At 40.9% G+C, this 24,988-nt stretch overlaps 3 non-coding genes across 3 annotated transcripts; 2 read left to right on the top strand and 1 right to left on the bottom strand.

The window, feature by feature from the left end:
- Positions 1-17,432: 17,432 nt before the first annotated feature.
- On the bottom strand, positions 17,433-17,503 carry trnag-gcc. Its single transcript has one exon. It is a non-coding gene; the product is annotated as a tRNA-Gly (tRNA).
- A 136-nt stretch (positions 17,504-17,639) lies between these two features.
- Positions 17,640-17,710, top strand: trnag-gcc. The gene has a single exon. It is a non-coding gene; the product is annotated as a tRNA-Gly (tRNA).
- Positions 17,711-19,658: 1,948 nt separating this feature from the next.
- Positions 19,659-19,729, top strand: trnag-gcc. Its single transcript has one exon. It is a non-coding gene; the product is annotated as a tRNA-Gly (tRNA).
- Positions 19,730-24,988: the final 5,259 nt, after the last annotated feature.

The raw sequence follows: 24,988 nt of genomic DNA, 5'->3' as shown, positions 1-24,988 counted from the left end.
CGTGACCACTGTGCCCTGCTGGCTGCTTGCTCTTTTTACAAAGGTGAATCATTATTACTAGTTAACTGGATATGAATAATAAAACAGTAATAAACATTTTCTGGAATGCAACTTCCCCTAGTTTGAACCCTAGGCATGCTCAGTGTTCCATTTTTGACAGTGTGCAAAAATGATCATTTCTTTACCCTTTTTAAAATGGTGTGCGCAAAGAAGCAGGTGGGTACAAATAAATGCAAACAAATGTAAATCTTCTTGTGTGCACCACAATTTGTTGTGACTCAAAATAATGTGCATGCCGACACGCATAGTTTGAGAACATTGCCTATACCGGTATATTACATAACAGATGATGCTTGATTACATGTGTAGTGATAAGTAATAATAACATCGCACTAGTACATGTAACTAGCCCCAGAATAGAATGTATTCATGACTTCACACACGGGGAGGCACATTTATCCAATCTCTCATTTCTAATTCATGTGATTCACATGAATTCGATTTTACATGAAATTCAAATATTGGACCATTTATGATAAAAATCAAATATCTTAAACTTGGACAAATTTTACTGAGTCGAAAAAAACTCGAATGTCAGGAAGGCTGCAAACAACTCCAAATTGCTCACTGGGCCGCTCCCAATGACTAGTACAGCAATTCGGGAGGTTTTAGGTGGTGAATAGTCAAATTCGAATTATTAAAGGGGCCAGAGTATGATACATTTCAAAAATCTAAAAAAAATGAGAATTTTCTAAAAAATTAGAATTTTTTAAAAAAACTCAAATCGAGTTTGGATAATTCCCTAGTCGTACATTTTCAACCATAAAAAAAATGTTCAAATCAACCCTTGATAAATCTGTCCCTAAGCCAGTGCAAAGATAATCAGCTGAATGCAGAATGAAACTGCGCTGCACTCCACACACATATTCCCATGTGTATTTGTTTATGGACCTGCAGGGCCATATATACTACTATATACTATATATATAATCTGCTAAATTTGTAATACACTGAAAGACAGGAAGAGCAGAAAGGGGCAGAATCTTCAACTCACTGGAACAGGAACAGCAAAGATAATAGGGTCTGACAGGTCTAGTTTGCATTGTGTCTGTCATTTATAGATGGATGAAATGCTACAAGATCAAAATCACAGCCCTACTGTCATCTCTCTCTATTGCCTGATGGTAGCCATAACAGATGTTCACAACTAAATGCTCTCCATTTGGGGCAATCGTTACTAACGTGTGCAATTCGTGATTTTCAGTGACAGCCACTTGTTATACCAGTAGAAGACAAATAATTATTTTCATATGCCTTAAATAGGCAACAAGCCAAGTAACCACTAAACGTGAGACAATTTGGCACAGTAAACTTGTTTCAACACAATAATCAGTTAAAGCGATTAGAAAAACAAAAGATAGGTTTTAAGGATGTCTGCAGTTTCCTGTTGTAAACAGAAAAAACTTTCCCAATATTTACTCAGATGGCTTCACTGGTTCACACTCAGCTGTGTTATTAATTAAACACTCATATTTAAAGACATTATTCCATTGTGATTCATATATTTTAAAGCTACCTTTTTTTGAACTAAGATAATTATGCTGTACATAATAGAGATGGATCTGTTGAAAACTCCCACTACCTACTGTGGGTCACTATTCTTTAATAAGAATGGAAAGCACCAAGGGTCTCCCTGCACAGGCGATTAGCCGACAGAAACGCAATAGTAACTTCTCTTTCATATCCACGCAACTATAGTAAAAGTGATCCACAGTGAGTACAGACTACAAGTAAGCGCCATCAAAACACACCATTTACTACAACTTGCTTGTTGTTAAGACTGCTTATCTATGCTAAGTCTTGCGTGCCTCACGAGGAAACTTCAAGCAACTTAGGAAAACGAAGCGCCGCGTGTGTCATAATGCAGGCGACTCTCATTACAGCCGGCGCAGGAGAAGAGAAAGCAGTTCGGGGAGATTAGTCGCCTCAAAGAAGAGGCAATTAGTCGCCAGGTGCTAAATCTCCCCGAATCACCTGGTGTGGACTAAGCCTAAGGCTTGGTGGGGAAGTCATAACCTGCAAGAAAACTCTGACTATTCAGACAAGCAGTCTGTGATATTGATCTAAATAAAGTGCAGCAACAGAAAAGAACCAGCTAAAACGAGTCTGTGGTCAAGTAGGGCTTATTCCAAGTCCATATGTATAAATTGCAAATAAATAGAATCACCATCTGCCCTGTGGGTTAATGCTTGTGGGGCGCTTCCATATTAATTGTTGTGCCACTTGACATAGGCCTTAAGTTATCCCAAAAATGCTGTACACTAGCTGTGTTAGTGGGACTTATATAAAGAAGGTGTATTGCTTATTGTAGCAACCACAGTAAAAAAGAACTTCTGCTAAAACCAAAGCATGACTTGAATAAATGTATCAGTAAGAGCACTGTTATCAGGGAAATGCTCCACCTTCTGGGGGGCTGGGAAGAATACAGTTCTGTAGATAAGACAAAAAACATAAGCAAGAAAAGAACACAGTTGCAAAAATACCACAGAAATAAAAGTCTGTCCAGAAAATACATTTGTACATTACAATGATAATGAGACTTGTAGTAAATTGCTTTGTAACAAATACTATTCCATACCTCCCAACTGTCCCTTTTTCGGAGGGACAGTCCCTCTTTTGACAGCTCAACCCGCAGTCCCTCATTTGTACTGGAAAGTCCCTCTTTTCTCTGCACTGAACAGCCAGAAAAAGAAACAAACTTTCTCACTTAATTGGCTTTTAGCAGAGAGCCCAGAACAGCTAACAGGTGCAAATAAGATACTTTGTAACAATTTTGAGACACAAAAACACAGTTTAGATAAGGAGAAATATTTTCAAACTTTCATAACCTGCCAAATTTTGTAAAACAAACATGGTAATTAGGGGGTGTGGCCACAGAAAGGGGTGTGGTCAAAAAATTGCTGCGCTAAAAATTGTTGTCCCTCTTTTTACTTCCAAAATGTTGGGAGGTATGCTATTCCATTCATTGTACAGTTAGAAAGAAACAGTAGGTACTAAGCAGAGCCCTTAAATATGTTCAATGAACAATAAATGGAAATAATCTACAGTGTTTAGCCATTTTCCTGTTCCTTTTAGAGCAGGCACTCTTCTGGCTGTTGCACTTTGTTGCTAAGATTAAGCTGCTGCTGCTTTATACACAGTGCTGTATATACAATAATTCCTGTGATTAAGATGGGTGTCCAGCTATAAATGTAGAATATGCAGTGCTGAGGTTTAGATAAGTGGTGGTAGGGGAACAGGCTGTCTGTGTGGTGGAACATCTAGAACAGAGGGTATACAGACATCAATCAGAGGTGTGCACAGGGCATGTAACAGTCAATGAAGATAAAAATACCCCTTACAGATTTAGTAAATAAATTGCATAAACAAATAAAAGGCAAACAAGCAACATAGACCTGCATTCATTTCTAAAGTATGGGAACAGGATGGCATAAAATAACTGGCTACAAGCAAATATGATGATGATATTACAGAAATAATGAGTGGGCTTACCAGACACACAAACACATAACTATATAGCATAGCTTTCAATTTTAGGGCAATGACACACAGAGCTACAAGTAGCACCTATTTGTCGCAGCTACAAAATAGGCAATAGTGATAATTGCCTTTGTTAAGACACTACATGTGTTTTATGAGAGGCTATTCTCAGTATTGTCTATGGCAGGGTATTTTTCTGGCAGTTTGTAGCACACACAGGTATGTTATGGGATCATTTTTCAATAAATACATGAACAAATATAATATTTTTTGTTTCGTTTGTTATTAACTAGCTTTTCTTCATGTACTTGTATGACTTGTTTATCATACAACTATCTTCTATAACTCAATGCTTTTCTTACGATTGTGGCTCCAGTTCTCAGGGCTCCCCTTAGCACAAAACAAGGATCACTAAACAATGGAAATCAGCCATTAAGTCATAATAATAAGTATATCTAGAACATCTAATAAGTGCTAACCCCCAACCTCACTCTATTCCATTCTAAATAATCTGCAGGCTGAGCAAAGACTCTAGGCTCCCATAGAACAGCCAGGCTCACAGTTCAGAATCACTGCTATAAGCAAAGGCATTATCCTACTAGAAGCAATTCCCAGAAGATTTTTGGCCACACTTTTTTTGGCCTCATAACACCCTGACCATGCCCATCACTCTAATCAAGCCCAGGAGACTCCTGGAACAATTAGGACAGTTTACCCCTTTGTAGAAGCACTTGGATTCTGAGCTGTATAGACACCAAATACTGCCAAAACTGTGCTAAGGAAGCTTTACTTCTCATCAGATCAGACTCAGATCAGGTAGTGTCCCACCAGAAAACGTAGGGCTGTGACTTAGGGGATATTTATAACATTGCGACTAACTAGTGCTAATGGAATCACACTGACTATAAAAGCACCACAAATACACCTAAACAGACTGAAAACGCTGAAGCCAATGTCATGTTACATGAGTGCCTATCTACTTATTTCCAGTGATGAGATTCAATTTCTGTCAAAAACAAATGTGTAAGCAAGGTCATTGATTCAATGAAGATGAATTCAGTGATGTATTGGGGGTTTCAATTGCCGTATTTTTTTCAGTGGCGCTCACACAGAAGAAAACACTTCAAATGCCTCTGCCTGTGACACATAGTAGTACCACTCGGGAACACAAAATTCAGTATCACCTTAGGATACTCTGTGTGTCTCTCTTTCATCAACTTAAAAAGCACTGAGAATTTAAGTCCATTTTGATCACTATAGTTCTCCCTCAAAGAAGCACGTCATTCAGTCTCCCCTGTGCCACTGATCCCAAACCAATGATGCCTGATCTTGAGTAACTCTGAATAATTCTTGTTTGATACAGAGCCTTCATTTAAAAGAAAAAGACAGGTGGCTGTATTAAATACCATATAGTAAATACTATATTAGTACTATCCTAACTCAACCTAAGAGTAAAACTATATTATTTGTTTATACTAATTTATCCTTTATTTAAATAGCAATACCATGTTCACGAAGTGCTTTACAGAGATTATAGATGATTTTCATTAGACCCAAAACTGGTGGAGCTTACAAGACCCCATGATATTCTCACACTCTAGTCAATTCCATCAAGAAGTGGTATAAAACAGGAGTACCCAGGGGAAACCCACATACAGAAATCAATAGGTCCTTGCCAGGTCACAACTGCACTTGGAGGCCCAGCACTGCAAGACACTATCCTATTTATGTGCCATCTATGGAAAATACAGTTGTGCCATATTTTTAGATTTGTCACCAATCAAGGTAAAGGATCCCTTAAAGGAAAACTATACCCCCAATTTGAATACTTAAGCAAACAAGACTTCATCAAAATACTTACGTTTACGTCAATATAAATATGGCGATAATACAGACCTTATGTATGTCTTTATTAGTGACTGTGAAATTGCTGGAAGTGGCCACTTACCAATAAAAATGTCCAAGGAAGCAAAATAAAGACAAAAGAGAGCCTCTATTGTCCTAAACATGAGCCTACCCTAAAACAAATGTGGTATGGGCTTCAAATGGTTAAAAAAAGTGTAAATAATATATATTAACAGTTACAACTTTTAAACATAATCCCCATGTCTTTTTTGAATATAGGATATGATGCCACGTACATAGTAATGTTGAGGATGTAACTTCATCTTAATAGTTCGCCAGGTGAACCAGGCAAAGTAAACAAAGTAGATAAAACGTATTGGAAAATTTACACTAATGATCATTCGTCTGGTAAAACTGTGTGCAAGTTCTCTAGTGCTGAGCATTTTCACTAGCAAATTATCTTCATCGCTTTTTAGTAAATTGGCGAATTTGCTGCAAACTGTCATTTTGGTGAATTTGGTGAATTTTCCCAAAAAACACAATTCTCCCTTTAGTAAATGTGTCCCATTGGGTGATATCACAAGTGTTACTACAAAGCCACTGCAATTGGAATGGAAACAGAATGTCACAAAGTGATTAGTACTTATGGCTTGTAGGTGGAGCTTCCTGCCAGTATGCATCATTAAAGAAGTCAAAACTTGACCCAATGTTCTGTAACTAATAAGCTAAAAGCCCAAATCATCTATAGTCAGATATAGTCAGACAGCTTTTTCTCCTTTGGTTACACTACTGTTTTTTGATTTAGGAAAATTTATATTACCGGCCAGTTTTACACTTCTCTCCCTGGAAGGTATTGGCCAATGTTCCTTTATTTCAAGAAATTTGATTTCAGCAATGCTCCATCTTCAAATGTATGGCACTTCATGAAGATGTCGATCTAACACGTGAACTATTCCATTAAGATTAAGGGAGACAGGGCCAGTGTGCATGCTACATAAAGATATAGAATATAATAGAATATGAATAGAAGGAGTGAGAATATGACATGGGATAAATTACTTCGTAAATAGAAGAAAAAAACTTTTGGTACTTGTATAGTGAACTTACTTCACCTATTTTACTTTATTTTAACATTCTTCATTATTTTTTCTATTTCATACCAATAAATTTTCCTAAATCAAAAAGCAGCACATTCTCCTTAACTATACTGTAAAAATATCCTACCTGGGTCTCAGTTAGACATGCGCATTATAGGACAGGCAGATATTGCTGGTCCCCATTTTTTAGGGGTAGATACTTGGCCTAGCATCCAGTGCAATTTTGGAAGGGCCCTCTATATTTGTAAAATGACCAATGCAATGCAGGCTTTATATTAACATGTTAACTGGAACTGAAAATATTCCACTCACAGGCCCCATAAGAATTAAATTCCTCCATTTGTCCTCATAAAGTTCCAAAGGGACTTCTGGGTGTTGGAGTCCTCCCCCTAACAACCTTATGAACTACCTCCCTTAGGGAAGGTGGTGGGCACCGCCATTAGTAATTACTGCTGCTATGGGAGAGAGGAGGTGTATACTCTTCCAAATCTGCTGGACCGCTGTCCTCATTGACTGGTTTGATTTTTATTTCTTAAAGGGAAGCTGACACCAAAAAAACTTCTTTTAAAAAAATGGTTTTTCATTTGAAGTTACCTATATGTCATGCTGACTGTTTTCTCCTTAAAGCTTTCTTTCACTTAATAAACCCAGTTCTGCATCCGACTGTGGCCGACTGTGGCAGCCAGACTCCTGCTTCCTGTCAGAATGTGAGCTCGATGATGTCACAAAGGGGGCGGAGCTTCCTCCTCCTCTCCGCTATATCTCTCTGGCGTCTGTGAACCATGTGTGCTTTAGTAACTGATTTGCTAAGTACTGTAACTTGGTCATCATTTATATAGTTTCTTTATTATTATATAATGAAGTATAAATGCATATTCATTCTCTTTCTCACAGTGTCACACTGTTTCGGTGACTTGCGGCTGCCGCTGCGGAACTGTTATGTCCTCCTCCTCCTGGGGCTTCTCCGATCCAGCCGGCAAGACTGTGGCAGCAGCTGAGGCCAAACACAGGCCCCTGTCCTGGAGTTGGAAGGGCTCTCCTCCTGACGGGCGAGTTTTGGCGCAGAGAAGATGCGCACGGAACTAGCACGTCTCTTAGCGCGCAAATGACGTCACCAAATCCATCCGCCCTCCACCCAGTGCACCGCGTGATGTCCTTGATACATCACGCGGTGCACTGGGTGGAGGGCGGATGGATTTGGTGACGTCATTTGCGCGCTAAGAGACGTGCTAGTTCCGTGCGCATCTTCTCTGCGCCAACACTCGCCCGTCAGGAGGAGAGCCCTTCCGACTCCAGGATAGGGGCCTGTGTTTGGCCTCAGCTGCTGCCACAGTCTTGCCGGCTGGATCGGAGAAGCCCCAGGAGGAGGAGAACATAACAGTTCCGCAGCGGCAGCCGCAAGTCACCGAAACAGTGTGACACTGTGAGAAAGAGAATGAATATGCATTTATACTTCATTATATAATAATAAAGAAACTATATAACTGATGACCAAGTTACAGTACTTAGCAAATCAGTTACTAAAGCACACGTGGTTCACAGACGCCAGAGAGATATAGCGGAGAGGAGGGGGAAGCTCCGCCCCCTTTGTGACATCATCAAGCTCACATTCTGACAGGAAGCAGGAGTCTGGCTGCCACAGTCGGCCACAGTCGGATGCAGAACTGGGTTTATTAAGTGAAAGAAAGCTTTAAGGAGAAAACAGTCAGCATGACATATAGGTAACTTCAAATGAAGAATCATTTTTTTAAAAGAAGTTTTTTTGGTGTCAGCTTCTCTTTAAGGCCCCCATACACGGGCCGATAAAAGCTGAAGACAGGCCGAGTCTGCAGTTTATTGGCCCGTGTGTGGGGCCATCCAACGGGCGTCCCCAATCTATATCTGGCCAAAGTCGGCCAGATCTCAATCGGGCAGGTTAAAAAATCCAGTCGGATCGCGGCCACATCTATCCGTGTATGCCCGTATCGTATCCATTATGATCCGATCATTGGCCCATAGGGCCCACAATCGAATCAGCCTGATATCGCCAACTTCAATGTGGGCATATCGGGGAGCGATCCGCTCGTTTGGCAACATTGCCAAAGGAATGGATCTCTACGTCTGTGGCCACATTTAGTTTCCCTTGTCACTATTACATAACTAATGTGGGTGCTAACCTGCTTTTTTTTTTTTTTTTTTTTTTTTTCTAACTGATCTACAACTTTGTTTCCACCTTATCTGTTGGGTCCTGCCTCATATCAATGGTGATAAAGTAATAGAAACACAAATCAAATTGCTAAAAAAGTATATTTATTAAGGGCAGAGACACATGCTCAGATTCGTTTGCTCACGAGGAAATTTCGGGCGAATTCAGGGAGATTAGTCGCCCCGAAGAAGATGCGAGTTATCGCCGGGCAACTAAATCTCCCAGAATGTGAGCGTGTGTCTCTGCGCTAAAAGAAACATTATTTTATAGTTTAACACCTGGTATATACCAGAAGATTAGCATTGCTAATAGGACCCTGGTCAGTTAATAATGTAAGGTAATGTACTTTGCACATTTTTGATGGTAATGAAGATATATATATATATATATATATATATATATATATATATATATATATATATATATATATATATATCATTCATTTAACTATAGAAATATCAGATACATGATATAGAAGGGTTACTGTGCCTAATTAATCATTTCTTAACCAGAAGAGACAAGAACAGGGCAGCTTTTAATGGGTGCATTATCATGCTAAGCGGGCATTTGTTATGTAAATGCAGGTCTCATGACATGCTGATGTTAGTGGGTAGCTAAACAGTTCAGAAAGGCTTCCAGGACTGGATATGTGAGAAGCATGCATGGACAGGTTTTGTGCTATTCCAGGTGAACTGTGCACTTTGCTCACTAATTTATCAGTAATTGATGGCACTGCTGCATAAAATGTGTCATTCCTCTTCTGAAATCAAAACGGAGGATAAGACTTTGCCTGAAAAAAACAATTGGGTTGCAAACGAGAATTGCTCCAGTGCTGCCACACAAAGAATTAATAATTACAGCTTCATAGTTAGTGCACAAATATTCAGAATTAGGATTTTAAAATGATGTTATTAAATTATATGCATGAATAAGGAACCTAATTAACATGGTACCAAAGCAAAATGCTTTTATGATACTGCTTAATATGCTGTGCGGCAGTTGTCCCTGTGCTCACAATCTGAACAGGGTAAATAACTAATTAACAAGCGTGCCGCAACCTCACATCATGCCAAGAGCAGGCAGCATGGGCTCTATTGTTATGGATTATGTAAGGAAATGCACTTCAAAACAACCCAGTTTCTATAAACGGTTCATTCTAAGGAAGCAGCAAAACCTACTGGATTTGCTAGTGCCTATATGCACTTATATGTAACAATAAGCTGATGATATACTGTTGCACGACATTTAGTACACAGCACCCAGAATAGATAGGAAAGCATGTGAATATTAACACCTATGCAGCTACACCTTAACACGTGTCCTAGCTATGACCTGGTTCCATTGCTGTAGGAGTAAAAGCAGAAGAACAACTTGCACTGATATACTTACAAAAAGCTTGGTGATAGCAGATGCAGTGGGTGCAAGAAGAACTTTTGAACACTGTGTGTCAGTGAAGATAAATTTGTGGCACCTGTGTAGGGTCCCATGCATATAATACATAGCTGTACAGCTCTAGCTGTAATTGTGCACATTACTAGTAAGCAAACCCCAATATTCCTATGTTCCTGTCCCATCGGGTCACCTGTATGCTGGAGTTTGAGTTTAGTATGGGTAGAGTTTTTGGGTTGTGCATTTATACACAGAAAATAACACAAGTTTGTTTTTCCAGTCTTCTACCACTATGTGTACTGTTAGTATGAATGCATTTTGTTCCAAAAGAGTCACCTGCTGGTCAGTTTTTAGCCAAGAAGTAGTCAAGGAAGTTGTCAAAAGAAACAAAGAAGCCTGGTTTTCTTATTAAGTGGCTTGTTACTTTGGACTGGTCTATACAACGAGGGGCCTATTTATCATGCTGGGCAGCATCACCGGTGATGTTGCAAATGTAGTAAACAAGGAAAAGAAAGTTGGGCTGTTTTATCTGGGCACTCGCATGATGACTCTTTACAAATACTTTGCAAATAATTTACAAGGCATGTTCCCAATATTGTCAAGACTGCCCCATAATACTTACCTGCCGCAAAAAATCAACTTATATTGAAACCCATTGAAATAACACACATCATATGTGACTTTGAATCAAAGGATGTCACAGCTTTTATTAAGTTAACATGTTACTATACACACCGATTCATTTATCTAACTAACACTGAACTTACTGATCATCGATGTATTAATTCCCTCCCTTGGCAGATGGCCCAAACAGACCAGAGAGAACGTCACCAGCTCCCACACACCAGCTGAACAAGCTCTTTCACATCACATGCCCTGGACCAATGTCCAGGAAAGCCCCATTACAAAATGAGTTTAAAAAACAATGGAAACATCTCAAATGATCTGTTTTCATGAGCCTCATGCCTACTACCTATGACCCACCCATTATCTGCCACTCCTATCCTTTCGCCTATATCCAGCACCAATTTCCCATGCAGATCAGATTCTTTGTGCGCAGCACAATTTGTTGTGTGCTCTTGGCTCAAAATCAAGCGCACACTTTAGCAGGAACATTGTCTTCAATATTTTGAAAACAAAATTCATTTATTGGGATTCACACAGGCTGAATTTGAGTGCTGGCAATATCTTGTCTCTTTTGTGTGTGCAAATAATGGCTGTTTATCATTTGTAGCTGCTGGTCAACCCTAGAGCTAGTCCAAGAGCTCTAAAAATAGTAGCTGGTCAAGAATGAAGAAGAAGGGTAAGAATGAGAACTCACAATTTCTCTTTGTGTAAAAATTCTGTGTAGCAATTAGGTAATATTATTAAAGGACCAGTAACATCAAAAAAATTTTTATAAAAAAAGTTTGTTAGTATACCACGAAAAAAAACACCAAGACTAATTAAACTTTAAAATCGCGCAGCCTTTATTAAGAAATAACTCACCAAAACTCTGCTTGCACTTCGCTTCAGAAAAGGCGACGCTGCGATGATCCATCATGCTGTGCTCGATTTCTCCTCCCTGGCTATCTCCTATAAGGAAGGCAGGGAGGAGAAATCGAGCACCAGATCGCCTTTTCTGAAAAGGAGCGCAAGCGGAATTTCGGTAAGTTATTTCTTAATAAAGGCTGTGGTGCTTTTTTGCTGTGTACTAACAAATTTTGATGCTATTGGTCCTTTAATATTAGTGATGTGTGGGTCGGGTACCCGACCCTAACCTGGCCTCCCTCCACCAGCGCCCGTCCGAGCCAGGCTTTCGGCTTCCATTTATAGGCCTGCACCGTCAATGACATCACAAAAGGATGGGACAAGCAGTCACTCAGCTATAAAAAAGGAAGCCGGAAGTCAAAAGCCGGCAGTGTAATGCAGTGTAAAGCTGGAAGAAGAGCTTGGGCCGGCCCGCACATCACTAATCAATATGTATTTATAGAGTGCCAACATATTGAGCAGAGCTGAAGTAGTTGAGGTTGGGTAACATGCCACCCCCAAAATTGTGCTGCCCTAGGCCTTAGCCTTTGTGGCCTTCAGTCCAGGCCTGTATATATGTGTGAGTGTGAGAAAGAGATGTATCTTTTTTTCCTCCCTTAATGTGGGTCAGTGGTGCAGGAGGGCTACAAAGAAGGTTTATTTCCCCCAGTTTACTATGTACTATGCTTCTGGCAAAAATACTAATACCACCCAGACTTTCATCAGTGACATCATTGCACACCTCCCTTTAGGGTTTTTTTTTTAATGTAGCATAAGATTTCATCAGAAACACTGCAGGAACAGACCTGCACATGGACAATAAAAAAGGTCACAATGCTGCCATCTGGTGAAATAATGCAACATTTTGAAATGCAGTACCTTGTACTTGTAGTTGTAGATATCAAACATTTTTTATTTTATATAACATTTGAAAAAAGTAAATATTTATAAATTGAATTAATAAATATATTGTTTCCTCATTGATTAAGGTGATCTACCATTTTAGTAGTTTTCTAGATGGCTTTTTTGGATGGGAGATGGATACCAGGCTAAACAACATAGTCCTCAAATATGTTTCTAAAATATCTGAAAAACTTAGAATCACATGCAAATAATGTGATCTATGCTGTCCACTGAAAGTGAATAGTACTTGGAATCTATACATCAGGGAGACGATTATGTGATTGGCCCAACACAGGAGGGCTAACTCCTCAGGACAAGACTATCTACATCTTGAGGAAAAAAAAACACTCCATTGAGGATAACAATTCACACTTCCACTCATGTACATTGAGCAATTAACACCTGTCTTGATGGTAATCATGGTATCACTGTGACTGTATCACAAATTCATATCTCTGTGAGTTTCAGTTGACCCCTATCTGAATAATTTAATGGAGCCATTGTGATGGGATGTTGAAGACTGTTATTTCCTTAATAAGCGGCTCAATTTTAAGTCAACAAAATCAATTAGGACCTCTCCAAACTCACCACCCTTTGGCTGCTCCCCTAGGTATCCCGGGTGCTTAGTCCGCAGCGTCCCCACTGCCAACATATGCTAAACGAACAGGAGGATGGCACTCCGGGTAAAAGCAGGTTTTTATTGCAAGGTTCTGCAGAGATACATGGCCTTACGCGTTTCGGGAACACACTCCCTTAGTCATAGGCTTACAAAATGAATCGTACATGTGCATTATATACAATTAGTCTATGGCGACTCCTGTTGGTCATCATCATTACTACTGCTAAAAACATTGTTTATTTGTTTCAATAAAATTAAAAATGCACTGCTGAAATTAAAAACATAAAAACAATGGATTTTATTTCTTCCCTTAGCAGCCGATGCCTTCTCCTTAGAGTCAGTGAGTGGGCAAATACTATTTCTCTTAGGCAGTCTTCCTGCTTTATCATATAATGCCCTTATGTTCTCCTTGGAGTAACCCCGCCTACGTAGTCTATCGCCCAACGATCTCGATTGTTCCTTAAAGGTGGCATCCTGACTACAGTTCCTTCTATATCTAACGAACTGGCTATAAGGGATGCTCCGTAGGGTATGCTTAGGATGGCAACTACTGGCTTTTAGTATGGTGTTACCTGCTGTCGGTTTCCTAAAAATGTTAGAGTCAATGCTCCCCATTTGGCAACGGATTATAGTGAAGAATATAGTAGGATCTGTGGTATTATTAGGAAACACCTTCCAGTCTTATATAATGACGTCAGGCTAGACACTGAAGCTAACACACATCAGATGTGTCTCAAAAAAGGCCCCCACGTTAGGAAAGATTCTAGCACCCAGCCTAGTGACTAAAGGCATAAGTAATTCTATCGGCACCTGGCTTTCGGTCAAAGGAATTTACAGATGTGGGACAATACACAGGGCCTGATTTTAAATTCAATGCCACGCCGGGCGACTAATCTCCCTGAATCTGCCTGTCTGCCCTGAGCCTAAAAGTATAGAGGGATACCAGGAAGGCATTGTAAAGTATTAAAGGGCTACCATAGAGGACCAGATTTTCAACACAAGGTCTTATATCTGAAAATATTTGCATAGTAATTCTTTTCTAGAAGGCAGTCTGCAGACAGAAGTTGCTGCATTTCACCTTAATCAGTTAAGTACTGTTGCTGAGCTTTTAATGAGATCTTTTTATCAACAAACTGACAGGTTGTTCAACTGATCGTTAAAATAAATTCAATTTCTACTCTCATGAAAATGTGTAATTCTATTTTAGCGCTCCTGCTCATTGAGCCAATATTTTATCATAACATCCATTTGGTACTGATATTGCTCACAGCTGTTTAACATGCTGGAAGGTAAAGACAGGTTTGTTGCTTTTACTCATGTTTTCTGTTATTTGGCAACTATTCAACTAGCTACTCCCATCACCTCTTCACCACCTTATATTCGAATGCATGTGCAGTTTGTGGAACTAAAGACTCTTATTTGCCATACTAATTAAGCTGATCATGCTCAGGAAAAGCAAGCAGTTTGGGAGCTCATGAGCTATCCGTGCAACTGTAAAAAATGGTTTTATTCTGTAATGGTCAATGACATAGATGCTACATTTCTGCCAAAAATTTAAAAAAGTTAGAGAAAGTCAGCAGTGAGTGTACAGTCTACACTTGGAATTTACACTTCCAAATTCCTTTCATGTAGGGATACTGCTTCTGACGGCATTTACAAACAGAGCAACCGGAAAGGGTTTCAAGTTTCTTGAAGGAGCAGTGCACCCCCTTGTTCAACATGAGTTCAAGGAACAGGGCTTGTGCTAGACATACCTTTTTTTGTAAATGATAAAAAGCTCTGGTTTTTACTACTTCTTGAGCTAAATGGGACAAACGACTCCATGTTTCATCCCTGCTACATAGATTATTAATATTTTTATGTATCATTTACCTATATATGTATGACATATATACCGCCAACATATTACCAGTGTCGGACTGGCCCGGCGGGACACCGGGAAAAAACCCGGTGGGCCCCGACCCTCGTGGGCCCCCGCCGGGCCAGACCCCCTCTAATAGTATAAAAAAATTTTAAAAAGTTTTCGGCGATGTGCATCGCATCACCGCTTGCGCATGCGCATCGGCGCTTGCGCATGCGTATCGGCGCTTGCGCGTCGAGAAGTGCGCTCGCACATGCGCGCAGTAGGGGGGCGGGGGCCCTGGACCAGCAGTCCCGGTGGGCCCCGGTCCCCCCAGTCCGACCCTGCATATTACACTTTACAGAGATTAAACAGTAAAACCTCAATGTTACCTCCCCTGGTTTTAAGATTTCTCTTATTTTACACCATTTTTGTGGTCCCACCAACTTATAATGCAAACTGTATTTCCCTGATTTTACATCTTCCATTATTTCCATATTTTTTTTCCTTGTTTCCTGAAAAATGTAGAGTGTAGGGGTTCATGTGCATGTGTATGTGATTGGGCTGGGGCATAAAAAGCTCCCTGCTTTCTCACTAGAGTTTCTGAGTTAAAGGTAAGTGCATTGTTGGTCTTGATTGATTTTAAATGCACTACAAACTTATAATGCTAATGGATAGTGTAGGACTCACGTATAATGAGGGGCCTCGACATTTTTGCCAAAGTCCTAGCTGCTAGGTTCGAGTTGATAGCTAGAGGGGTAGTTCACCCCTATCAGACAGGGTTTATGCCAAATAATGCAATTTACATAAAAAGGAGGCTGTTTAACAACCTTGAGCTTAACCATGAAAACAAGGGAAATAGAATAGTGGTGTCTTTGGAAACCACCAAAGCATTCAGCGTTGTCTCCTGGAATTGGCTATGGGACTCCACTGCTTTGGGTTCAACAAATGCTTTATATCCTGAGTAAACTTTAATCCCCAAACTAGGGTGCTAGTCACCTGCATGCTTTCTAAAGTCATTCAGCTTTTTCCCCTTTCTTCTCTCTTTTCTTTCACTACTGCTGTTAAAGTTTAAAATGCAAAAATAAAATTCAAACTGGGCTGTAGGGTACATGACGGATCACAATCAAGTTCTGTAGAATGTAAAGGTTTAGGGTGACAATCTTTGCTATGGCAGGCAACACATCTTCAGAAGAAGACTTTCCATAGGATAACATGGTGTTTTCCCCAGAAAAAAAGGGTGAAAAAAATTTAGCTGGAGGGGGAGAATAAATAAATGTGCCCCCCACCTCACCCTCTTTTTAAAAAAAGCGTTTACGGAGGGCAATAGGACTGTGCACTTCAGCAAGCACAGCACACAGTCCTACAAGCTTTTGTTTTAAGTTTTCGGTGTGGGGGCAGAGTGGGAACGGAGCAGAACCAGGAGTGGAAAGCAATGTGCCAGGCTAAAACAGCTCCACTGTACATAGAGATCACCATTAGTAAAACCTTGGAGTTATCCGGCTACTAAGTTAGTGATGATGTGTGGGCCAAGAACATAAATCTTCAAGAAGCCACATGAAGAAATCCAAGATGGTGACTACAAATATTAATGCACTCTTAGTATGCAAAGGAAAGATCTGCAGCAGGTCAGTTTATAAGAAAACCTGCAAAATGGTTGTGTTTTGGGTAGGAGGTTCCCGATTCGCCACTCAGGTGGGCAGTCAATGGGTTCGCTGCTTGGGTATCAGGCTAAACTGAAGTTCTTATCCCTCCCAAGCAATATTTTTCACTTTATCTGGTTCACTTTGTCTGAAATGACATCACTGCCTACCCATGAGACATCACTTCAGGTTTTGTGGATCCCCAGGTCGGAGGTGTAAACACTTTGCAGGTAGGATCGGGTAGTGGGTCTGAGTAGGTGGGTGCTGGAAGTGGGTTGAGCTGCGGGTCATCGAGTGTGGGTCAGGTAGTGGGTGTGCTCGATAGGACCATGCAAGACTCTAATGCAAAGCCCACTTACAAATAGGGTTGCGTAATAAAGCACATGATAGAAGACAAGAGGTGTCAGGAAATTTGTTTTAGTGGTTCATGTGCCTGGGGCAAGCTACCCAATGTAAAGCCCCAATTAAACAAACCCATTAGCTCTATTCCTAGTTGCCATAAAAACAGCCCCCTTTCTTCTCAAGTTTGGGGCACAGGACAGCTGCACCCACTTACTGCCCCCTAAATATGTCTCTGAACTGAAGAGACAAGCACAGAATACATTAACATAGGAATGTTAGGCAAAGCAGATGTCAGAAGACATCCAGACCTCTATTAAATCCCAATGTAAAAGAAAAAGGGGTTGAAACTAAGATTGCTCCTTTATGTACAGAGTAGGGTTTATGGTGATATTTTCATCTCACTTAAAATGTATTGTTTATCTACTTTTTCATCCAACCCATTGGTGTTTTTATGTTTTATTTAAGTGTAATAAATGTGCACATTTTAGTTAAAAAATTTTCTTTTTTGCAAAAACAGCTTTGCATTGGCCGGGAATCGAACCCGGGCCTCCCGCGTGGCAGGCGAGAATTCTACCACTGAACCACCAATGCATTTGCATTTTCAATTTAGTGAACATCTGTCTGGATGATGTGCACAGATGTTTTAAACCTAAACTGCCACATCATCAGGAATTTGAATCCAAAGTTATATTTGTCAAGAAAAGTTTTTGTATCATTCTGCAAAGAAGCATTGGTGGTTCAGTGGTAGAATTCTCGCCTGCCACGCGGGAGGCCCAGGTTCGATTCCCGGCCAATGCAAGCCATCTTTTCCTATATTAAAATTAATTTCATTAGTATTCAATTCATTTTTATTTTTAACCATGACATACTTACAGCAGAACACTGTCTAAATATAGGCATCATCATTTATTTACAAGACGAGTTACCTAAACCTCAAAAATGTTAAGTTTTATGTCATAACCTTTAAGATGCAGTTCTAAAAAAGAAAAAAACTCTGAAAATATTGTAAACATATAGTAAGGTATGTAGTAAAGTATTAGTAATAAAGCACTATAGTAAGTAGTATTGTAAGGTATAGAAGAGCATAAGTATGCATGTATTTATTTACACAGAACCGCGCATGTATGCAGTGTTTTTCAAGGAGAAAACACAAATGAGGTATAGTTTTTATAAGTTATACAGTTAGACTACTACTGTACCAGGCCAGGGCCTAAAGGGGGTCCCAGCTTTGCTGCACTTTTCGAAGAGTGAAAAGACCGGAAGTCACAAAAGGAGCCAAATTGAAGTCCTAAAGCCGTGAAAGGGCCCAAATCCACGAGTTCAATTCTTTTTAACTTGTGAAGGGGGGCCCTGGCACCAATGGTTTTTAAAAAACTTTTATGGGGGGGTCCTGGCGTTAAAATTTTTTGTTTTACATATAGGTGGCCCTGAACACCTACGATTTTTAAATGGGGAGCCCTGGCGCCAATGTTTTTTAAAAACCAGTGTTTTTTTTTTAACTTATAGGGGGACCCTATAATATATATAATAGGTCACCAATTATTTGTTTTAATTTGTAGAGGGGCCCTGCCCACCAATTTTTTTTTAAAAAAAACCTTTTATGGGGGCCCCTGGCACCACAGTTTTTTTTAACTTACAAGGGGGCCCTGACCATCAATGGCTTTTTATAACTTGTGTGGGGGGGTTTTTAAAGTTTTTTAGCTCTGATGTCTGTGGGGTCTTTTAACTGTGGTGTGGAGTGGGTGGGATCTTAGTGGGGCTTGGGGACTGGGGTGGGCGGGGCCCCAGAAAATGTTGTTGTACGAGGGCCCTGTGATTTGTAATGAAGGCCCTGCTTGGACATGTTAAGTTCAAGGTGGCTATTTATTTCACTGTCACTTCATTTAATATGGTTATTTTGTATACTGTACTGCACCGCTGTGCTGTTTTTTTATATATATATTTACATTTTATACGATCTTCACTCACTGTCACTTATGTAAATAACATGGTGCAATACATCTGCTCTGCTGCTATATTTAATTTAAACATTTTCTTATAACTTTGGTAATTTTTTTGTACTTAGTTTTAGTATTTAACTAGTATGTTTCATTTTGCACAGTCTAAAAAAGTGGATGAGGATGCATTTCACTGCATGTTGTACTTGTAGAACTATGAATGTGACACTACACTGAAGGTGCACATAGAAAGAGAGGCTAACCATGATAAAATGGAACTGATGATACAAAGCATTTGAAGATGTTTTAAAGTAACTGTTCAGTGTAAAAAGGAAGCTGGGTAAATAGGCTGTGCAAAATAAAAAAAATGACAGTTAACAGTTAGCAAATTGAAAGGTGGAGGCACATGGGACATAACTGGTCAGCCAATTTGCTTTAGAATCTGACCTGTGTTCTGAGGATGAAAGCAAACCAACTGAACAGTTAAAGCTGCTGCAAAACAGGAGTTGGTTTCTGTTATGGGTTCAATGAGTCAATGTCTTTTAAAATTTCTAAATTTTGTTGCATTGGCCAGGAATCGAACCCAAGCCTCCCGCATGGCAGGCAAGAATTCTACAATTGAACCACCAATGCTTTTATAAACAAGCAGTAAAACTTTCTAAAACTAAAACTTTCCCTTCACAAGCTGTACAGCATTGGTTTCAAATTTCTGATACGAACATCTGATGATGTGGCAAAGTAATAGTTTAGATTTGGAACAGCTGTTCACATCATCCAGACAGTTATTCATAGAAAGCACATACAGAAATGCATTGGTGGTTCAGTGGTAGAATTCTCGCCTGCCACGCGGGAGGCCCGGGTTTGATTCCCGGCCAATGCAACTTTCCTTTATGTTACCACTAACATTTTGTTTTCTTTCTAAAGGTGTAAACAAAAGGCGATGGATATCAAGTTGTCCTAATCGTAGAACACTTGAAATTAGAAATTGTGATTATAGCTGGTGTTTGCTGAGGCTGCCAAACCAGCATATCTGTTCCAACTTTGGCCCGTCACACATTGTACCAAATCAGGCTTATCAGATTGTTGACCCAACATACAGCGGGCCCCAGAAAATCCATTGGAAGAAGAATGATTCAATGTTGAAAGATTCAACTTCACCTGAAAAACATCCGTCTGATTTTCAGCCACATATTGATTGGGCAGGCCATCCCAAGGACCCCACACAGGGACCAGTACACTGTCGGCTTCTGGAGAGGCCAAGTCAATAGCTTTTATTGGCCTGTGTACAACCAGTCTAAAGGTAACTACACCCCCAAAGCATAGCAGGTCTCTACTATATCTAGTAGAATGTGCCATTTAATAATCCCAAACAGAAAAACTGTCATTATAAGTACTGTTTATGTTCACACACAAACCAAGGGAACACATACAGTACATGCTAGGTTACATCAGTCAATGGATGGACACAGCTCTATCTTTTACTTCTTCTTCCTGTTATGGTTAGACCTGCAGTATTTCCTGTCAGGTGATCTCTGAGGAAGCGCATACAATGGCTACACTGTACTCCAGATCAATGTCTTAAAATCTCTTAAAAATCATGCATTGGCCCAGGCATCCCACGTGTAGGGTTGCTACCTTTTCTGAAAAAGATTAGCGGCTGGTGGGGGGGAGGGCACAAAAGGGGTCTGTGATGCAAAAGGAGGCGGGGCCACACACCATGCCGCAAAAGGGAGTGAAGCAACATTGCACACAGCGGATTTCGATGTGCGGCGCCCCTAGGCCGCGTGGTCCGACCAGGCGGCCGCATGGTCCGACCAGGCGGCCGCGCGGTCCTAGCGCCCACCTCACCTCCCCTTCCCAGCGTGCCGGCGTTTTTTCGCCGGCGCAGCTGCTGTAATTGAATGGGGACGCACGCGTCCCCATAGTGCGGCTGGTCGGCATGCCGCCCCTATTTTTTTGCCGCCCTAGGCCTTGCCGCAAATCCAGGCCTGATCGCACAATGTCCAGAAGACTGAAAAAAAAGTTCTGAGCGAAATTGGGAGCAGGCCAAGGGCTTTTTTTTAAGGGTATTACAAATAACCGGCAACTACACTGCTTGTAAATTTGTAATACCGCCCCCGGCCTTGGCAGGTGTTTTATCAGCTCAGCTGGTAAAATACAGGCCAGGTGGCAACCCTACCCGCGTGCCAGGTGAGAATTCTACCACTGAACCACCAATGCCACGCATAGCACTATCATAACACTATAATATTTACATATTCAAAAATAATAATCCAAATTAGTAGGTCATTTAGGATGTTAATTCCTAAACGGTGTGGCTGACCATCCCCCCTCCAGGGCACCTGCAGCAATATCTGAGATTACCCAATCTTAATCTAAATAAATATGAAAGGGAACCATGTGAAAGGTGTTGCAGTTCTGCTTTTCCCAGGCTCATGCATTTTTTACTAAAAGGAGTACAGGCCTGGGAAAAAAACAATGATTGAATTAACAAAAGATGCCCAGCAGATTAAACCCCCCTTACATTGCTTTCATATACATCTGAGCTATGCAGTTATTGGACTTGCTGGGGGCCAATGAACTCTTAAAGGGATACTGTTGCGGGAAAACAGGGTTTTAAAAAAAAAAAAATGCATCAGTTAATAGTGCTGCTTCAACAGAATTCTGCACTGAAATCCATTTTTACAAGACCAAACAGACTTTTTTATATTTCATTTTGAAATTTGACATGTGGCTAGACATATTTCCCAGGTGCCCTCAGGTCATGTGACTTGTGCTCTGATAAACTTCAGTCACTCTTTACTGCTGCACTGCAAGTTGGCGTGATAGGCCATCAAGTTCATAGCCCCTAGTTCACTGTTTTTCTGCTGGGTAGAACATAAAGAACTGGAGCTCCCCATCCACCAATGACTAAGGACAGTCCTGCCTCTGTTTCCCAATGCTTAATCATAAATATATAAATATAAATCATAAATATATATATATATATATATGAATCTGAGATTTGAGAAATAGTGACAGCAAGTCCTTGGCAGTCATGTATTACAAAATGTATTTGCCTGGGAATCCTTGGCACAATAAAGCATTGTTATTGGGGCTGTTCTACAGCTCTTTGGGGCTCATTTATAAACTTCACGCAGGGCAGATTGGTTTGCACAGTGAATATATTTGCCCTGCACACAGGGCTGGATTTACATAGTGGGTGCCCCTAGGCTCACTGCCGTTTGTCGCCCCTGTCCCCTCCCCTTTATTCAGGCAAATTTTCAACATCTGGACCGGAGCAATGAAAAATGATTGTATCTCCAGCGCATCGCCAGTGTGTTTGAACAAATGTGGGTGTGGTTGGGCAGCATGCCGCCCCCAAAAAACCTTCCGCCCTAGGCCCGGGCCTAGGTGGCCTTTCCACATATCCAGGCCTGCCTGCACATGGTTATATTAATAAACCTGGATAAGAATGGTCAGTGGTGTAACTAGTTGTTACTGGGCCCAGTAGCAAATTCAATTTAGGGCCCCAAAATATTTATAAGTTGGCCTATTTTACCAAGATATATTAAAATTGCTAATTAATTAGGGTCTCACTGGGCCCCCTACACTCCTGGGCCCCCCTGCAACCGCAGGGTCTGCTTCCTCTATAGTTACGCCCCTGAGAATGGTGTATTTAATGTTTAATTTTTTAGATATTGCAATAATTTATGGATATTGATGCACACACTCTGTGTTTGAATTACGCCATGACTTCGGTGGCAAAGAAAATATTTGCAAAACAGTTTCACAAACTGCAAATGTAAGTTATAGTCAATACTATGTTTGCGCCCAACCAGGGCCCCATACGAAAAAATTTCCTCGGCTGCGCCCAAGACAAGCCCCTCCTACAGGTCCGCCCTCCCCACCCTACAGGTCCACCCCCACCACACACTAAAAAAACAAAACAAAACATTGGTGGTTATGGTTCCCACATGTTAATAAAAAAATATTGGTGGTCAGTGCCCCCCCATTTAAAAAAAAACATTTATGGTCAGGGCCTCCCATTAAAAAATATTGGTTGATAGGACACCACATGGGAAAAAAAAAATTGGTGGCCCTTAAACGTCCATGGAAAAAACTTGCCCCCCCCAGAAGTTTAAAAAAAAGTTGGTGCCCAGGGCCCCACCACACAACAGGGACCACAAAGGGTTACCTTTAGGGCGGCCCTGCCATGTTACACTTACTTCATTAGTGTGGCCCACCTGCTGTCAGTGAGCTGCCAACTACAGAAGGGAGGAGGGGAGCACAGGTGGCTGCATCTTCTTCCAGTGACAGTATATTCTTCCCTTATTGGTCACAGAATTTCAAGTCCTGGTAAAGCTGCATGGTGATTGGATGAGCTGGAGGAGAAGTTCAAACCTCAACTATCCAATCCCTGAGCAGCTCAACCGGGACTTAAACTCTGTGACCAATAAGGGAAAGTAATGGACAGAAGATACCTCCCCTTGTGCTCCCGCCCTGCCTTCCTGAAGTCAGCAGCACTCAGAAGGATGGGGGGCCCGGCTAATCAATAAAGTGCAGTGTGGCAGGGCCCCCCTTACCCTCGGGGCCCCCTACAACTCTCCCCCCTGTCCCCCCCTGATGGCTGCCCTGCGCACAACAACCTCGCACAGTTGCCGCACTCACGCAAACACCCATCTCATTTTTGAAAATGTATGCTCAATGCAAATTTGCAAAAACCAGAAAGACGGCAACAGCAGTGAAATGTTTTAGCATTCAGGAAATGCATATATGCGACGCAGATTTTATAAATGACCCCCACTGTCACCCATGATAACCCAGCAGCACCAGTTTAGCAGCAGCAGCAGACACTCCATGCAGGCCTGGATCTGTGGGAAGTCAATGAAGGGCCGAGTGTAGGGTGTCAAGATTTTAGGGAAGGAATGCTGACAATGTGCTTCATTGATAGGAAGCTGCACTGGGGAATTCTGGCAGATGGGCTGGGGATGTACACATCATTTTTAGCCAATTATTTATTTATATTTTTACCCCTATAAAGTCAATCTGCCCTTTTTTCACTCTTTAGCACTTTTTGGACGAGGTGCAATAACCTCACTGATATATGGGGAGATATGTGACCATTGGGATCCTTATAGAATCAGTTGAAGTGTGCTACACAGTACAAAAACGGCTCTTTGCAGTCCCTTCTCCCCCTTAACCAAGCCCACTGAGGGCAAAATATATTTTGGACCTTTTTTGAAGGTCCACTTCTTTCTCCTGACCACTTATCTGCCTTCAGGCAGCAGGGGGATGAACAAAGGCATACCTCCCAACTGTTCCGTTTTTAGAGGGACATTCTCTCTTTTGACAGTTCAACCCACAGTCCCTCATTTGTACATGAAAAGTCCTGTTTTTCTCTGCACTGAACAGCCAGAAAAAGAAACAATGTTTGTAACTTAATTGGCTTTTGGCAGAGAGCCCAGAACAGCCACCAGGTGCAACTAAGATACTTTGTAACAATTTCAGATAAGCAAATAAGTAATTGTAACAATATAAGATAACAGGTCCTTGGGAGAAGTTAGACTCACAGCTTAAAAGGCAATTCACCTTCATTAGCAAAACTGTAATAACTTGTTGGGAGATATGGCAAATGCTCACTTCCAACTACCAGCTAATTGTGAAAATATATTGGGGGAATTGCTTAAGCTGGCCATAGACGCAAAGATTTGATCATACGAATCTCTGTGTGGAGTGTCCCGACATTTTTCGTGAGATGGTGATCAGTCGTTCAGTTGATCGGACAGGTTAGAAAATTTCTGTCGGCTGCCGATAATATCTCTGTGTGTATTGTCGATCTGACGACATCAGTGGGAGACACCAGCTTTGTCGGACATAACTTTCATACGATTCAGGGGCAGAACATTGGCTGATCTGTTTTTTCCTACTTTATTTGATCTGAATGGTTAGTGACAGGTCGGGAGATGGCACCAAACAATTGTTTGTCCGATATGAAGGTAAATCTACATGTCTATGGCCAACTTTAGATTGACGGGGGTAAAAAACTGGGTAACTCCAGGACATTCAAGGGGATGTTGACAGGTCTGGATGGATACTTCTATAATATATCTGCATGGATATGGTTATTGCAAAATTCTAGGCAGCATTGCTTTACTAC

This window comes from Xenopus laevis, chromosome 4S (genome assembly GCF_017654675.1).
Source record: "Xenopus laevis strain J_2021 chromosome 4S, Xenopus_laevis_v10.1, whole genome shotgun sequence".
NCBI lineage: Eukaryota > Metazoa > Chordata > Amphibia > Anura > Pipidae > Xenopus > Xenopus laevis.
The sequence above is the reverse complement of the archived record's forward strand: the minus strand, read 5'-3'. Positions and strand labels throughout refer to the sequence as shown.